Raw genomic sequence first — 14322 nt, forward strand, 5'->3', positions numbered from 1 at the left:
GATGCACTAGAGCTATAAGTATATGAAAGCTCAACAAAAGAAACTAAGTGGGTGTGCATCCAACTTGCTTTCTCACGAAAACCTAGGGCATTGAGGAAGCCCATCATTGGAATATACAAGCCAAGTTCTATAATGAAAAATTCCCACTAGTATATGAAAGTGACGAAATGAGAGACTCTCTATCATGAATATCATGGTGCTACTTTGAAGCACAAGTGTGGTAAAGGATAGTAACATTGTCCCTTCTCTCATTTTCTCTCATTTTTTCTTTGGGCCTTTTCTCTTTTTTTTATGGCCTCTTTTTTTTGTTTTTCTGGACGGAGTCTCATTCCGACTTGTGGGGGATTCATAGTCTCCATCATCCTTTCCTCACTGGGACAATGTTCTAATAATGATGATCATCACACTTTTATTTTCTTGCAACTCAACAATTACAACTCGATACTTAGAACAAGATATGACTCTATATGAATGCCTCCGGCGGTGTACCGGGATATGCAATGAATCAATAGTGACATGTATGAAATAATTATGAATGGTGGCTTTGCCACAAATACGATGTCAACTACATGATCATGCTAAGCATTATGACAATGATGGAGTGTGTCATAATAAACGAGACGGTGGAAAGTTGCATGGAAATATATCTCGGAATGGCTATGGACATGCCATAATAGGTAGGTATGGTGGGTGTTTTAAGGAAGGTATATGGTGGGTGTATGATACCGGCAAAAGGTGCGCGGTATTAGAGAAGCTAGCAATGGTGGAAGGAATAAAAGTGCATATAATCCATGGACTCAACATTAGTCATAAAGAACTCATATACTTATTGCAAAAATCTACAAGTTATCAAAGCAAAGTATTACGCGCATGCTCCTAGGGGGATAGATTGGTAGGAAAATACCATCGCTCGTCCCCGACCGCCACTCATAAGGAAGACAATCAAAAAATAAATCATGCTCCGACTTCATCACACAACGGTTCACCATACGTGCATGCTACGGGAATCACAAAATTTAACACAAGTATTTCTCAAATTCACAACTACTCAACTAGCACAACTTTAATATCACCATCTTCATATCTCAAAACAATTATCAAGTATCAAACTTCTCATAGTATTCAACACACTCATAAGAATGTTTTTATTCTTTGATTACCAAGCATATTAGGATTATTTAAAAAAATTACCATGCTATTTAAGACTCTCAAAATAATATAAGTGAAGCATGAGAGATCAATATTTTCTATAAAACAAATCAACCACCATTCTCTAAAAGATATAAGTGAAGTACTAGAGCAAAACTATATAACTCAAATGATATAAGCGAAGCACATAGAGTATTCTAACAAATTCCAAATCATGTATGGCTCTCTCAAAAGTTGTATACAGTAAGGATGATTGTGGTAAACTAAAAAGCAAAGACTCAAATCATACAAGACGCTCCAAGCAAAACACATATCATGTGGTGAATAAAAATATAGCTCCAAGTAATGTTACCGATAGAAGTAGACGAAAGAGGGGATGCCTTCCGGGGCATCCCCAAGCTTTGGCTTTTACATGTCCTTAGATTATATTGGGGGTGCCATGGGCATCCCCAATATTAGGCTCTTGCCACTCCTTGTTCCATAGTCCATCAAATGTTTACCCAAAACTTGAAAACTTCACAACACAAAACTCAAAGTAGAAAATCTCGTGAGCTCCGTTAGCGAAAGAAAACAAAAGACCACTTTAAGGTACTGTAATGAACTTATTATTTATTTATATTGGTGTTAAACCTACTGTATTCCAACTTCTCTATGGTTTATAAACTATTTTACTGGCCATAGATTCATCAAAATAAGCAAACAACACATGAAAAACAGAATCTGTCAAAAACAGAACAGTCTGTAGTAATCTGTAGCTAGCGCAAGATCTGGAACCCAAAAAATTCTAAAACAAATTTCTGGACGTGAGGAATTAAGCTATTAATCATCTTCAAAAAGAATTAACTAAATATCACTTTACAAATAAAAATGACAGCAGTTCTCGTGAGCGCTGAAGTTTCTGTTTTTTACAGCAAGATTAACAAGACTTTCCCCAAGTCTTCCCAACGGTTCTACTTGGAAAAAACACTAATTAAACACAAAAAACACAAACAAAACAGAGGCTAGATAAATTATTTATTACTAAACAGGAGCAAAAAGCAAGGAATAAAAATAAAATTGGGTTGCCTCCCAACAAGCGCTATCGTTTAACGCCCCTAGCTAGGCATAATAAGGATAGATCTAGGTATTGCCATCTTTGGTTTTAAGGAAAAAGAGAGCAAACTTGTTATGTATGGAATTAATCTTTCTATTTTGACAAAGTACATGTTCATTAATGGTAGCAGAAAGATTAAGAATATTGCGGAAATTGGCATCTAGGCTAGCTTTTATCTCTTTGATAGATTCATTTTGGTAAGAAAACAAGAGAGATGTGATATCAGCTTTCTTGTTAATGGGGTTCCCAAATATAGTTTTCATCCTCTCATAGGTATCTATGGGGTCCCCTTCAAGAAAACCCCCCTCGAATATCGAATCTAAAACTTGTTTGAACGAAGCGGACATCCCAACATAAAAGCTTTTTAAGTAAACCTCAATTTGATATTGGGGTACATAGCTAGCCCGGATCCTTAACAACCTATCCCAAGCATCTTTCAAAGATTCATCAAGTAAATAACGAAAAATTCTGGAATCATCTTCATCAAAATTACTAAGGTTCTCATTGATAACTCCGGCAAGTTGTTCCATAGCATTCCGATTTATGAGTTTAGATAAGATAGCAGGATTGTCTAAAGCACAAGAACTTGGGAGAGAACCCCCAACTCTTTTTGGTTCTGACATGGTGAGGGAAAAGAGGCGAACGGAAAAGAGAGGGAGGATAGAGAGAGAGGGCGAATAAAACGGCAAGGTTGAAGTGGGGGGGAGAGGAAAACGAGAGGCAAATGGCAAATAATGTAATGCGGGAGATAAGGGTATGTGATGGGTACTTGGTATGTTGACTTTTGCGTAGACTCCCCGGCAACGGCGCCAGAAATCTTCTCTGCTACCTCTTGAGCACTGCGTTGGATTTCCTTGAAGAGGAAAGGATGATGCAGCAAAGTAGCGTAAGTATTTCCCTCAGTTTTTGAGAACCAAGGCATCAATCCAGTAGGAGACTACACGCGAGTCCCTCGTACCTGGACAAAACAAATAACTCCTCGCAACCAACACGATAAGGGGTTGTCAATCCCTTCATGGTCACTTACGAGAGTGAGATCTGATAGATATGGTAAGATAATATTTTTGGTATTTTTATGATAGAGATTCAAAGTAAAATAAAAGCAAAGGAAATAACTAAGCATTGGAAGATTAATATGATGAAGATAGACCCTGGGGCCATAGGTTTCACTACTGGCTTCTCTCAAGAGCATAAGTATTTTATGGTGGGTGAACGAATTACTGTTGAGAAATTGACAGAATTGAGCATAGTTATGAGAATATCTAGGTATGATCATGTATATAGGCATCACGTCCGAGACAAGTTGACCGACTCCTGCCTGCATGTACTACTATTACTCCACTCATTGACCGCTATCCAGCATGCATCTAGAGTATTAAGTTCATAAAAACAGAGTAACGCCTTAAGCAAGATGACATGATGTAGAGGGATAGATTCATGCAATATGATAAAAACCCCATCTTGTTATCCTCGATGGTAACAATACAATACGTACCTTACTGCCCCTACTGTCACTCGGATAGGACACCGCAAGATTGAACCCAAAGCTAAGCACTTCTCCCATTGCAAGAAAGATCAATCTAGTAGGCCAAACCAAACTGATAATTCGAATAGACTTGCAAAGATAACCAATCATACATAAAAGAATTCAGAGGAGATTCAAATATTGTTCATAGATAATCTTGATCATAAACCCACAATTCATCGGTCTCAACAAACACACTGCAAAAAGAAGATTACATCAAATAGATCTCCACAAGAGAGGGGGAGAACATTGTATTGAGATCCAAAAAGAGAGAAGAAGCCATCTAGCTAATAACTATGGACCCGAAGGTCTGTGGTAAACTACTAACACTTCATCGGAGAGGCTATGGTGTTGATGTAGAAGCCCTCCGTGATGGATGCCCCCTCCGTCGGAGCTTCGGAACAGGCCCCAAGATGGGATCTCGTGGATACAGAAAGTTGCGGCGGTGGAATTAGGGTTTTGGCTCCGTATCTGATCGTTTGGGGGTACATAGGTATATATAGGAGGAAGGAGTACGTCGGTAGAGCAATAGGGGGCCCACGAGGGTGGAGGGCGCGCCTGGGGGGGGGGGGTAGGCACGCCCCCTACCTCGTGGCATCCTCCTTTGTTTCTTGACGTAGGGTCCAAGTCTCCTGGGTCATGTTCGGTGAGAAAATCACGTCCCCGAAGGTTTCATTCCGTTTGGACTCCGTTTGATATTCCTTTTCTTCGAAACCCTAAAATAGGCAAAAACAGCAATTCTGGGTTGGGCCTCCTGTTAATAGGTTAGTCCCAAAAATAATATAAAAGTGGATAATAAAGCCCAATAATGTCCAAAACAGTAGATAATATAGCATGGAGCAATCAAAAATTATAGATACGTTGGAGACGTATCATCCCCTGGCTTGTCACCGCGAAGATGCGGCCTAGATGGCGCACGACGTCTTCGAAGGTATAGGGGTACAAATCTGCTACCGCCAACACGCGCCAGCCTCTGCCGTTACTGCCTCTTGCATTGATGGAAATCCTTATGTCGAACACCGCGATGAGATAGTAATCGGCGTAGCCGCGTCGCTTTGTCGGCGGGTCTGCAATTGCTATATTCTTCAATCTCATGTAGGCATCATCATACGTATTCAAGCCCAGCCAGTCTGGAAGGCCGATCCCAATGGTGGAGAAGGGGTCTACCGAAACGGCCGCACTACTGTGGATGTTGTGCAAAATGATGGTGGTATCCGGCCGGCGGTATGCAAGCCAATCTTCGTTGGCACCGACCCAGACCTATATATAAGACAGTGGGCAGCAGAGAAAATATGAGATGGAAATGGAATAACTAAGTACTACATGATCAAACTCCATTACTGACCTTCTCATTGGACAAAATCCGACTATGTCTCAACATCGGCAACTCTAGCGGAGTCAACGTGCAACCATGGCCAGGGAGCGGTGGCTTGTTCGAAGGATTGTTCCATAGAAGAACCTTCTCCTCGAGGATGCATGGAAGACCAACAAGCATGGCCTTTTCCCAAGACTTTTTAAGCATCATCTTGAAAAAGTTGGTGCAGGAAGCACCGAGTCTTGCGGCGGTGAGGACGTCGGAGCAGCGTGCGATATCTCCCAGAGGATCGTCGTCCAAGGTCTCCCAGCCCCGACGAGGAGGAGAACCGCCTGGCGAATCCATGGGAGCAGCGATGAACTGCCTTTTCTTCGGGGGGAGGGGGACTGGCGAGGAGGAGATAAGAGCGTAGTAACCGCAGGGCCTCGTCCCTTCCAACTGTAGATCGTTCCTTAGCGAAGGGGTGAGGCTATTATTTACTACTAGTACTAGCATTATGGGACGTTACGGGATTGCATTATACTGTAAATAATAGCACTAGTAAGAAATTTTTGGCACTAGCTAGTAGTTTTTGGCGTGGATTAAGAAATTTTGGGTATGTTTTTACTATTTTTTGTACACGCCAACTAGTGTCAAAAAACGTCTTACATTAAGCAACGGAGGAGCACGTACTCGTACTGTAGCAGTACTAGTACTACTTTCTCAACTAGTAGTGTGATGTACCGTACTTCTAGTATAGTGCACTAGTTTTGAACTCTTGAATCTCAGGGCCAAGGAGCTACAGTTGGAAGTGGAGGGTACTACCGTTCTCTAGAACCATCATTGTACTCTCAATGCAGGGAAAGTACACCTGCATACTGGCCTAGTGGGTACTCTTGGTGCTCTATTCAGCCGCTCCTCTCACGTAGCTGGCCTACTCAGCCGCTCCTCTCATGCACACACTAGTAGCCTGTTTATCAGCGACGGTTACTACGGGGGCAGGACATTTGAGTTATTTGATACAATGAGACTAGGCTTTTCGCTTCCATTTGTGGAGGTGTAATGGATCTCGTCGAACTTTGTTAGTAGTTCCTTCTTTATGAATGAGATGAAGCAAAGCTTTTGCCTTCGTTTCAAAAGAAAACATGTCAAGAGGAATTTCTTTTATAGTAGAGCCAATAATGGGGTGAACTCCATGCGTGCAACGCCACAAGCTATAGAGTAGTAGTAGAGCACTTTACGTACAGAGCCATATTGCACAGTTCCCAATGCCCCACCAGGCTTTTCCGGCTCATCAGGCTTAATTGGGAGGCGCTAGTTTAAATATGCTACTAGCTGATGAGGAAGCTGCAAGCGAGGTGCGGCTAGGGCTAGCACGGGAGCCACGAGATGCTGGGAAGGAAAACACATTGACATGGCTTGGCTATCCAGTGCACCCAGATTGTGGTGCCAGACGTCCATTTGACTTCAAAACTCAAACTACCCGTGTAAAATATTGGCTCGCAGCAAAGTTATTATTAAAAAGAAGGCCGCCATGCGTTCGGCCGGGATCGAACCCACAAAACGAGGTATACACTACCGCGACCACTAGTAGTACTCGTCGGAGTACAACGCAACCTAGAATCCCCTTTTGTCGCTAGTAGTACATTGTTCCTTACAAGAAACCCCTAATAATGCAAGAAACCAGTAATAATGCTAAGAAACTACTACCACTTGCATACGTGGAAGACTTAAGATAAGACTACCTTATCAACCATTGTACATGCTCTTACCTACCAGCCCTACCAAGAAACGACTACTCTACAAAGTGTCATTATAAGCACGTTTCAACCCATGGACCTGTTTGGATACATTTGTTGTCAATCTAACCCTGCCATCCAAACACCACTTTGGTTAGAGTTAGTTCAGGGTTAGAATCTAACTCTAACCTCTGACTTAGAGTATCCAAACAGGTCCCATGTCGCCTGTCGGGGATATACCCCGCGGTATGATCCGGCCAGAGTTATAACTCGGCTGGGACTTGGTAAACCAGCGGATGGTAAACTGGTAGACAATTGAGGCAGACAGTTAAAGACAGTTAAGACAGATAGCTATGACGGACGTTAAACCGGCAGGTGGTAAACCGGCAAGTGTTAAGAAAGGTGGTAAACCGGTAGGAGTTAAGCCAGATCATCTTAAACCGGCAGGTCATCTTAAACCGGCAAACATTGATAACTGGGTTGCCAGGGGTTATGAAGCCTAAGACGTTATGAAGCCCAAGATGTTAAGAAGCCCATGAAGATAAGTCAGAATAGTTAAGTCTTAAGTCCGAGTTGGACTCTACATGTAACCCGCCCCTTCAACATATATAAGGAGGGGCAGGGCTCCCCAAAGAGGGACAAGTAAGAAGAAACAATCTTAAAGGGTTAGGGTTAACTAGGAGAGCCGGTTTACGGCGACTTCCTCATGATCATAATGAGAGATAGCCTCAAACAGCACGTAGGGTTGTTACCGGATGATGTTTCCCGGGGCCCGAAGCTGTCTAAATCCGTGTCTTGCGTTGCGTCTCTCGATTCCTCTCAACCCCTCTCAAGCTACCATATAGATGCGTTGGCCTCACGACTAAGTCCTCACACTAGAACATCTGCCGTGACAATTCCACGACAGATGGCGCCCACCATAGGGCCCGCACACGATGGTGTTGAGTTCTTGGAGGGATCTCTTCCGGGATCAAGAAGCTTGCGAGATGTCGGATAAAAAAAGTGCCGGTGCAGAAATTCAGATCACCGACGAACAGTCAAGGCGTTGTGTTCAAGATTTAAGATTTGGAGGAGATTAGGATTGCATAGGCGCAACTGCCATAATTCGCCGAGATCGAGAGGAGTCCGAAGCCCAAATTGCTACGGCGGTCAACCGGAGCTATCAGCGTTTTCCCACTGCAGGATCAGTGGCCGGGTCAAATTACTATACGTCAAGCATCTTTCCAATCCGCCGTATTTGTGTCGCTGTTATCCGTATACGCTTGTCCTTAGGGCATCAACTGCTGCAATTTTTTACCACACGGCGTCACCCAAGAGAAGGAATAATCTGTCGTCGTTATTTTTCTGGCATGAGGACCAGAACAGATCGTTGAAGCCATCAGTCCGGGCTGGATCAAGGAAAGTAGAAAAAAGAGAGGAGGAAACAGCCATGACACGGGAGCGAGTTATCGATGGACTTGGACTCCTCCGTTTAACCTACCACTTCCTCACACGGTAAATCGCCGCTTCACCAATCGGTCCCGTGGGCGAACCGACCTGGAACGTGCTCCTGCGGCTTCACCTGCGCCACAATTCAGGAGATATTTTTGGCCATGACCCGAATTCGCCATCGCCGAGATGCAACAGTTTTGTCCCCGAGCCATTGCCATGACCCACTCAGCCACGGGCCTCTTGACCGACCGCAGCGTCAAATCGCCACTGCAATCTAGTGGCCTCACATCTGCCGCGACAAACCGGCCAGGCTGTGTCTCCTCTTGCCCCAAGCAGAGAGCTACCCTACGACTCCGGCCTGCATCCGTCGAACCACCGCCAGAGAAGCTGCCCCGTGCCTCCAAGCTTGTGTCCGTCGGGCCGCTGCCCGCTGAACCGGCCGCCGCCGCGCCTCTCCAACCCGTCGCCGGTTCAGCCGCAGCTCACCTCCTCTGGGTTGACATCATTGACTCGCAGCGGCCGCTCTAATCCGCCGTGCCTGCCGACGCCCGTGCCCGCTGAACCGGCCGTAGTCGTGCCTCTCCAACCCGCCAGGTCCGCGACCCGCCTTGCCTCTGCTGCTACAGTTCTGCTATGGCCAATGCGCCTCTACCGTTGCGGCCCCAAACCGGCGCCCCTCCATGGCTCTTCGCCACCCCTGGCCGCGCCACGCCTCTGCCTCCACTCCGGGTCTCATTTCGAGTCATCCCCGTAGCCATGGCCTTGCACAGCCACTTCTGCCGCCGGGTGGAGTCGCCGTTGTGCTCCGAGCTGCAGCATCAAATCGCCAACATTGTCATCATCGCTCGCACGACTAGACCGTCGAACCAACTAGCCTCTGCTGTTACCTGCTCCAAGCCGCCGATGCTAAATCACCGAGATGCTACCTTGTGACATCTCTTCCGTCAGAGGGCCGCCTTGCCGCTGCTATGAGCCGTCCCCGCGCTGAGCCAAGCCACTGCGACGGTCGCAGACTTGAGTCGCCCGGACCGCTGGCCCGCCGAGTCGCCACCATGGCCTCGTTAAACTGGCTGCACCTGAGCCGCCTCGCCGGCACGCGCGACCATTGCTGTACCTTGCCTGGCTTCGTTCCAAATCCGCCGGATTTGCTTCCACCTTCAAGCCGACCGGCCCGTGCCGTCGTCATCTCCGCCTCACTCTGAGTCGCCGGGAGGGCCACGCGCCGAGCCGCGTCTTTGTTCTGCCTCCTGCGCGTCTTCGGTCCCCCTAGGCCCTTGGCCGCCTCAAGCCGACGCTAGCCTCCTCTATCGCGACCACAAGCCGGCCACCGTCACTAGGTCATCCCGGCCTTGAGCAGCAGGCGCTAAATCGCCAACCGCCCCTGCGCCGGTTCGCCGTTAACATCGCATATGTTGATCTCCACAAGTCGCCGCCTCTGCTGCGCGCTGCCGCGACCCGTCTCTGAGCTCGCTTCACCTTGCCTAGGCTCCACCGCGATTGAATCGCCACCGCTGTTGTCCCGTGGGCTGCAGTGGCCTTGCCTGCGCCCCTCCACAGTCACACTCCGCCTCGTCGAGGGCTTATTCAGCCGCGGATGCATCGGGCTTGCACTGCTGACCAAATAACCCGGCCAAGTGGCCTCCCACCCGCCTCTGAGTCATCATCGCCTTAAACCGGCACCCCCGAGCTGCCACCTCCGAGTCACAAGCCACCACTCGCGTCGCTCTGGCCGTGGCCGTGTGCCATTTTTGCCCGACGCCTCCAATTCGTGTCACGCTACTGATGATAAACCGCCACCGCGGACCCGCCTTGTTCTGTTCCACGCGGCCATCTGCTGCTCCGTCCTGGCCATCACCGTTCACCCGTCCCTCCACTCTCTTTTCCCACCGCAACCTTGAGCCAGCCTTGCCCTTGTTGCGAACCGTCGAGCTCCCTGCTTCTGCCATAACCCGCCAGTGAGTTGTACCTGCATCACTGATGTCTACTACACAACCTTTTTCTTGTAGACGTTGTTGGGACTCCAAGTGCAGAGGTTTATAGGACAGTAGCAAATTTCCCTCAAGTGGATGACCTAAGATTTATCAATCCGTAGGAGGCGTAGGATGAAGATGGTCTCTCTCAAGCAACCCTGCAACCAAATAACAAAGAGTCTCTTGTGTCCCCAACACACCCAATACAATGGTAAATTGTATAGGTGCGCTAGTTCGGCGAAGAGATGGTGATACATGTGGTATATGGATGATAGATATGAGTATTTGTAATCTGAAATTATAAAAACAGCAAGGTAACTAATGATAAAAGTGAGCGTAAACGGTATTGCAATGATAGGAAATAGGGCCTAGGGTTCATACTTTCGCTAGTGTAAGTTCCCTCAACAATAATAACATAATTGGATCACATAGCTATCCCTCAACATGCAACAAAGAGTCACTCCAAAGTCACTAATAGCGGAGAACGAACGAAGAGATTATGGTAGGGTACAAAACCACCTCAAAGTTATTCTTTCCAATCAATCCGTTGGGCTATTCCTATAAATGTCACAAACAGCCCTAGAGTTCGTACTAGAATAACACCTTAAGACACAAATCAACCAAAACCCTAATGTCACCTAGATACTCCAATGTCACCTCAAGTATCCGTGGGTATGATTATATGATATGCATCACACAATCTCAGATTCATCTATTCAACCAACACAAAGGACCTCAAAGAGTGCCCCAAAGTTTCTACCGGAGAATCACGACGAAAACGTGTGCCAACCCCTATGCATAGGTTCCCAATGTCACGAAACCCGCAAGTTGATCACCAAAACATACATCAAGTGGATCAATAGAATAACCCATTGTCACCACAGTTATCCCACGCAAGGCATACATCAAGTGTTCTCAAATCTATAAAGACTTAATCCGATAAGATTACTTCAAAGGGGAAACTCAATTCATTACAAGAGAGAAGAGGGGGAGGAGAAACATAAGATCCAACTATAATAGCAAAGCTCGCAATACATCAAGATCGTGTCGTCTCAAGAACACGAGAGAGAGAGAGAGATCAAACACATAGCTACTGATACATACCCTCAGCCCCGAGGGAGAACTACTCCCTCCTCGTCATGGAGAGCGCCGGGATGATGAAGATGGCCACCGGTGAGGGATCCCCCCCTCCGGCAAGGTGCCGAAACAGGGTCCTGATTGGTTTTTGGTGGCTACGGAGGCTTCTGGCGGCGGAACTCCCGATCTAATCTCGCGTTCTGAAATTTTTAGGGTATATGGAGTTATATAGGCAGAAGAAGCACGTCAGGGGAGCCACGGGGGCCCCATGAGGCAGGGGGGCGCGCCCTAGGGGGGTGGGGGCGCCCCCACCCTCGTGGGCAGCTCCCGTATCTTCTGACGTGGGGTCCAAGTCCATCAGGTGTGTTTCCTTCCAAAAATAACTTCTCAAGTTGATTTCATTCCGTTTTGACTCCGTCTGATATTCCTTTTCTTCAAAACACTGAAATAGGCATAAAACAACAAATCTGGGCTGGGCCTCCGGTTACTAGGTTAGTCCCAAAAATAATATAAAAGTGGATAATAAAGCCCAATATTGCCCAAAACAGTAGATAATATAGCATGGAGCAATCAAAAATTATAGATACGTTGGAAACGTATCAAGCATCCCCAAGCTAAATTCCTGCTCGTCCTCGAGTAGGTAAATGATAAAAAAGATAATTTTTGATGTGGAATGCTAGTTGGCATAATTTCAATGTAATTCTTCTTACTTGTGATATGAATATTCAGATCCGAAAGATTCAAGACAAGAGTTCATATTGACATAAAAATGATAATACTTCAAGCATACTAACTAAGCAATTATGTCTTCTCAAAATAACATGTCCAAAGAAAGTTCATCCCTACAAAATCATATAGTTTAGTCATGTTTCATTTTCATCACACAAGAATGCTCTCATCATGCACAACCCCGATGACAAGCCAAGCAATAGTTTCATACCTTAATAATTTCAAACTCATAAACTTTCACGCAATACATGAGCGTGAGCCATGTATTTAGCACTATGGGTGGAATAGAATATAATGATGGGGGTTGTGTGGAGAAGACAAAAAAGGAGAAAGTCTCACATCAACGGGGTTAATCAATGGGCTAGGGAGATGCCCATCGATTGATGTTAATGCGAGGAGTAGGGATTGCCATGCAACGGATGCACTAGAGCTATAAATGTATGAAAGATCAACAAAAGAAACTAAGTGGGTATGCATCCAGCTTGCTTGTTCATGGAGACCTAGGGCACTTGAGGAGGCCCATTGTTGGAATATACAAGCCAAGTTCTATAATGACAAATTCCCACTAGTATATGAAAGTGATAACTCAAGAGACTCTCTATATGAAGAACATGGTGCTACTTTGAAGCACAATATATGAGACTCGCTATATCATGGTGCTACTTTGAAGCACAAGTGTGGAAAAAAGGATAGTAACATTGCCCCTTTTTGTTTTTTGTTTTTTGGGCCTTCTTTTTTTCTTTGGCCTTTTTTTTGGGACAATGCTCTGTTGAATGATGACCATCACACTTCTATTTATTTACAACTCAATGATTACAACTCGATACTAGAACAAAGTATGACTCTATATGAATGCCTCCGGCGGTGTACCGGGATATGCAATGAATCAAGAGTGACAAGTATGAAAAATTATGAACGGTGGCTTTGCCACAAATACTATGTCAACTACATGATCATGCTAAGCAATATGACAATGATGAATGTGTCATGATAAACTGGATGGTGGAAAGTTGCATGGCAATATATCTCGGAATGGCTATGGAAATGCCATAATAGGTAGGTATGGTGGCTGTTTTGAGGAAGATATAAGGAGGTTTATGTGTGAAAGAGCGTATCATATCACGGGGTTTGGATGCACCAGCGAAGTTTGCACCAACTCTCAATGTGAGAAAGGGCAATGCACGGTACCGTAGAGGCTAGCAAGGATGGAAGGGTGAGAGTGCGTATAATCCATGGACTCAACATTAGTCATAAAGAACTCACATACTTATTGCAAAAATCTACAAGTCATCAAAAACCTCGGTACTACGTGCATGCTCCTAGGGGGATAGATTGGTAGGAAAAGACCATCGCTCGTCCCCGACCGCCACTCATAAGGAAGACAACCAAATAACACCTCATGTTTCAAATTCGTTGCATAACGTTTACCATACGTGCATGCTACGGGAATCACAAACTTCAACACAAGTATTTCTCAAATTCACAACTACTCAACTAGCATGACTCTAATATCACCATCTCCATTTCTCAAAACAATTATCAAGTATCAAACTTCTCATAGTATTCAACACACTCATAAGAGAATTTTATTATTCTTGAATACCTAGCATATTAGGATTTTAAGCAAATTACCATGCTATTTAAGACTCTCAAAATAATATAAGTGAAGCATGAGAGTTCATCTATTTCTTCAAAATAAAACTACCACCATGCTCTAAAAGATATAAGTGAAGCTCTAGAGCAAATGACAAACTACTCCGAAAGATATAAGTGAAGATCAATGAGTAGTCAAATAATTATGCAACTATGTGAAGACTCTCTAACATTTAATAATTTCAGATCTTGGTATTCTATTCAAAAATCAAGCAGAACAAAAAAATTACATTCTAAGAATGGCAAACATCATGTGAAGAAGCAAAAACTTAGGATCAACCGAAACTAACCGATAGTTGTTGAAGAAGAAAGGTGGGATGCCAACCGAGGCATCCCCAAGCTTAGATGCTTGAGAATTCTTGAAATATTATCTTTGGGTGCCTTGGGCATCCCCAAGCTTGAGCTTTTGTGTCTCCTTAATTCCTCTCATATGACGGTCCCCCTAAATCTCAAAAGCTTCATCCACACAAAACTCAACAAGGACTCATGAGATAAGTTAGTATAAACCATTGCCAAAACCTTATCATACTCTACTGTAGCAAATACCTAAAATTATTATTCAACATTGAATACTAAATGCCTCTGCATATTTAATAGTACTATCCTCAAATAGAATCATTAAAGAAGCAAACATATGCAAACAATGCAAACATAACAACAAT

Source organism: Triticum urartu, chromosome 2 (assembly GCF_003073215.2).
Source record: "Triticum urartu cultivar G1812 chromosome 2, Tu2.1, whole genome shotgun sequence".
In the NCBI taxonomy this organism is placed as follows: Eukaryota; Viridiplantae; Streptophyta; class Magnoliopsida; order Poales; family Poaceae; genus Triticum; species Triticum urartu.